We start from the raw sequence: 5,000 nt of genomic DNA, 5'->3' as shown, positions 1-5,000 counted from the left end.
CCACACGGCAATCATGTAAAGCAGTTGAAAATAGTTTTAGTTTTTAACTTGCTTCAAAGCTTGAACTGATGATTTTCCGTGCTACTACTACTACTACTACTACTACTACTACTACTACTACTGGATAGTAATTTTTCCTTTGGATGGCGTGCTGCTTCTAATTAACGAGGAGACGCCCTGATTTGCTGTCCGTGGACGATTTCCGCGTAAAAGAGCTAACAGATCAGATCGGGCATTTGGTAATGATATTATTTGAAGGACTGCCTCTATAACGCCTGTAATAACACAAGTGGGTGATGGTACGCGAGGGAATATTATGTGCCTAATCGTAGAATTTGTTACCTCCTCTCCGAACGATACGGGCGGTGAACACACAACATCACCCACCCCCCACCCCCCGAAAAAAAAAGGTTTTTCTCTTTCCTTTTGAGAGCCGGTCTCATGCACGCTGCCAACGTTTAATTCATGACTATAAGATTCTCATCAACTCAAAAAACGCTAAATTGGCATGCGGTCTTCGAGTATCAGCATTCCTCTCGATTTTCAACCACCGTCATCTTCGTCTTACCAACAATCCCACAATGCAACACCCCTACCACCTATCCCAAAGTTTTTAGACTGAACTATTCCTGGAATTTTCGAAGAGGGTCTTCTAAGATTTTTATTTCGTTTTCTCAGAAACGAAACGTATCTATTTGACTTCAGGGTGAACCATTTACACAGTGAGGTAGAGTGGCCAATCAAAACAGAGTTCGTAATTCAAAATCTAAACATCTCTGAAATGTAAAAACAAACTTATGAACATGTGAACCTCAAGTATCGCAAGTCATAACTCTGACAAACAAAAAGAGAAGGAAATGGGCCGTTCTGTTGCTAAATCAGCCTAATTTTTAATTATAAGTGAGTGTTCCCCACCCTACTTTACGTTATGTGGGTACAACTCGCCTGTGTTAGCCTTTGCTAAATGCGAGTTGTGTACGTAATTAATATTCTTTTGTAATTAGGGGTTTTCAAATATAATAAACATGTAAATAACCCCTGTGCAGCAATTAACAACATCTCCTTTAAAAACTGCAAGCTCTGGTTTCGCGCGCTCTATCTCACGTGACTCCTACGTTCCTGACCAATGACTCATAGAATTCCAATCAAACGTCACCTTTCAAGTAAGCCTCGTTTAATTTTCTAATTTTACGTCACTCTTTGCCATTAAAATATTGTGAAAATGCGTCACTGCATGCTTTGCAGGAGAGAGTTGCGTTACTACCGTTAGGTAATTGAGTTCCTTGTTTTTATTAACTTTTCAACAATTCTATTGTTTATTTTTTTCTGTGTACAGAATAGCGAAAAGCGAATGATGAATCGCACGCGTCGTACAAAAATACTAGCCCACAGCTTATAAAAACACACAAAAATACTAACACACATCTTATAAAAACATCTATTCTTAAGCTTTCATGAGTAAGGTTTTGAAAGACACTAGCCTGCATGGCAGGCACGAGCCTGAGGGACGTGCGATAAATAACCAGCTGAATAACTAACAATTACTTATCCTATCGTGGCCTTACATTTTATATTCCCGTAAGTCGCATAATAGCACGTGACGTATTTTGAATGAGAAATGATCGACCGGGAATGGTTGTTGGCTCTTTCGTCACGCGACATCAAATTACGCAATGAACACCAGTATGAAACCTTTGCCTACAAACTCCAACCAAAGAATACGAATAGATTGCCTCACTCTAGGCCAGCCATAACAGTTAATGAATGTCAACGGTTTGTTGTGAAAGGGGGAAAGAATAGTTTTGATACAAACGGACATAACAAATGGAGCACAAAAAATCACAGGTGTAAATCGCCGGGTGGTCTCCGTCATGTCCGTGTGCGGGGCTACGAAACATATGGTTTAAGTACCTTTTATATAATAACCCAAGTTTTTCTCACATTTTGATTGGTTCTTGCCTATGAGCTATCAGAGCACAGACGCACGATTGCCGGCACCATCAGCTTTTATGCGAATAAAGTTTAATTCTTTATATAAAACAAATAGATTCCATGTTGCCGTGTGTCTGTTCAGTAATAGATCACAGTAGTCGTCACAATGTGGTAATAAGATCAATGAGACACTCGGTTATCTCCTCATGTGCCACTTTTTGTTCTTACCACATGTTGACGTCATCTGTGATCTATTACTGAACAGACGCACGGCAACATGGAATCTATTTGTTAAATAGCGAACACTTACCTGTCGGAAAAAGCACACACAAAAAACTCTTTTTATCTTTACTAACCTAGGAGCAGAGTTTCTTGTTAATAAGATACTATTAAACGCGAGCAAGAACTTATTTCTTTTAATTTGTTGTAGAACCTTCCGTTTACGTTGTCGCACGTTTCAGGCTATTATCATGCCCCACTCAGGTGCTCCCATGTTCTCGAGTAATGTCAGTCCTATTTTCACGCAGGGGACAGTGTTGAAATGCAAGTTAATTAACTAGCCAGTCAAGTCTCACCGCGGTGGCCAAGAACATATCAGGTTATGAGTTATGCACTAGTTTTCATTTTCTGAAATTCAATCCATCCGAAAAACTAGGTGTTCGAACACGTTTGAAAACGCTGGTAATTACCTAAATTGCGTGATTATAACAATAGTGTAGTTTGTTTTATGCTACATGATGCCTTTTTATAGCCAGAATGTATGTTTATTTAATTTGTCTATAGTTTGTTTTGTATTTCTTAGCTTGTTTTAGTGTTAATCTCCTTTTTTGTTCGAGGACCATTCTGTAAACTACTTCTCGTGACGCTGATATTATCAATAAAGATGATTACTACTACCATGCCGGTGGAAATAATACAACCAGCGACACCCGATGGAGGAGCGAATGCATGGACGGACGGGGAGGGGAAGGGACGCATTACACAATAAGCTGACCTCTAAACAATGGACAAATTCTCCAGGCAGTGATTCCCCCCTGACTTGTAAACTGTCCCAAAGCAACTTCCAAGATCAATATAGGAACTCCAGCCAGCACTAAGCAGATCAAATACGGAATAAGGAAACATCCTGCAAAGAAAATAACTGACATTTAGCTCATGTTTAGCCACAGATGTATCATAAAAACCGAAAGTAGAAAGCCTTAAAGACGGGGACCATTTGTGAGAAAAACAATCTACAGAAACGAATAAATAAACAAAATCGTTTATGTTTTGTTGATACTTGAATGCGTGTTACTTTTCCCCGGCCCGGACCGCTGGGCGCACTTATATTATGAGGAACATCACATGAGTTTATAAAGACATGCTCACCTCCTCCATTCTTATAGCACAAATACGGAAAACGCCATATATTACCAAGGCCTACGGAAAAACCGATCAATGCGAGAATGAAATCAAGTTTTCCCACCCAGGTCTCGCGCGCTTTAACGGCTGAACTGGAAGACTCATCCATGATCAGTGCAAGGGCATAAAATTAAATCAGTTGTTCGAGGTCCAGGTCAAAAGCAGGGTTAAGTTTCATTCGATCCTTCGAGAATCGTAAGTTAAACATTAACAAGGCACTCACACCTAAAACTAAATTCTTAGAACGACGTGTGGAAAGTGGTCAAAGCACAAGAACGATTTGTGGGCTTTTCATAAAAAAATGCCAGTCTGGCTATGCAGTGAAAACATATCTAAGTTAAGAGAAGACTAGTTTGCGTGATTGTTTAAGTTTATTTTTAACTGAAAAAGACACTGTCACTTAAGTGTATCATTGGCTCATGTTTCGGAACTCACACAGCGAACACTGAGATATCGTCAAGAACACAATGACCTCTTGAATGCACATGGCACGTGGTGCGATAACAGCTAACTTGAGGCTTGTTGGCAAACCAGCAGAACATCCCATAGTTAAGGCGATTTGTTTTTACAGTTATAGTTTTTCTATAGGCTGAAAACTAATACAATCGACCTGATTTTTTTTTTTACACTCGGTAATGACTAGAAAATGAAGAAATTTGTTGTTTTTAAATCAAGCGTGATGTCTGTACGCTGCTGTACGGGAGAATCTTGACCGAGGTCGCCTAAGGTCAGAATTCTTAGATTGTCTTTGCGAGGTTGAGATTTTAATTATATGACCAAATAACGAATTAAAAGGAGAAAACTGAAAAGCTCAATTTTTATTTTTTCTTTGCTCGTAACATCCTGCCTTGCATTCAAAATTTCCAGTGTTTTGCTCTATATGGTTCATCACCTACAGTCTCGGCAGGAGTCCTGGTTTCGGACAAAATTCGTTGGAATAGTACACCACCATACAGATCTCTAGCTTTCGCGGCTCACTCTCCCCTCACAATGTTGTTTCAACGCGAGTTTCTGAGCCTATTTGCCAAAACAACATTGTGGGAGAGCAAGGTATTGTAAAGTGTTTCAACAATTTTGTCCGAGACTGTAGTATTTCAAACAGGAACAAGCCCAGTTTTTCGTATTGGTTTGGATGCCGGTCAATATTCTTGAATTTGGCCTTTCCAGTCTGCTTGACTTACGGCCAGATAATAATTCCAATTTTTATGTACAGATTTATGCAGATGGCGGATGCGACAGTTACTGTCATTCTTACCCTATCCCCATCCGGTACCCCCTCACTCCACTCCTCATCAAGCACCCCACCCGCGGAATATATCTGTCGGGAAGGCTAACGATTCACTGGTTGGCATAGTATTCCACCCTCAAATCTAAGATTTATTGATTTTGGGATAATCGGGCAATTTTAAATTGGCCTCGTGAAATTAATGAGCATTTATTATATACTTAACAAAATATCTTGTTTCTGATTGGCCAATGGCGAATGCATAAATAGGTTATAGAGTGCAATACGGAAGTTGCTATGGAAACACGGGGAAGCGCCAAATTTGAACACCAAAGTGAAAAAAAAAATGGCTGACAGTCGGTTTGCTTTGTCAAACCAAAACATCGTTGAGCAACTTAAAGAAAATGCGAAAAACAAAAACACGTTGAAAGCTACACAGACC

General features: G+C 39.7%; 1 protein-coding gene across 1 annotated transcript in view; it reads right to left on the bottom strand.

Annotated features, from left to right (window-relative positions):
• LOC138015025 (sodium- and chloride-dependent taurine transporter-like) overlaps positions 1-3,049 on the bottom strand; it is a 32,179-nt gene extending 29,130 nt beyond the window's left edge. Inside the window, exon 1 of the mRNA XM_068861921.1 lies at positions 2,927-3,049. The gene's annotated coding sequence lies outside the window, so the exon portion shown is untranslated. The remainder of the gene's footprint in view (positions 1-2,926) is intronic.
• Between the last annotated feature and the right edge of the window lie 1,951 nt (positions 3,050-5,000).

Source organism: Montipora capricornis, chromosome 9 (assembly GCF_036669925.1).
Source record: "Montipora capricornis isolate CH-2021 chromosome 9, ASM3666992v2, whole genome shotgun sequence".
In the NCBI taxonomy this organism is placed as follows: domain Eukaryota; kingdom Metazoa; phylum Cnidaria; class Anthozoa; order Scleractinia; family Acroporidae; genus Montipora; species Montipora capricornis.
The sequence above is the reverse complement of the archived record's forward strand: the minus strand, read 5'-3'. Positions and strand labels throughout refer to the sequence as shown.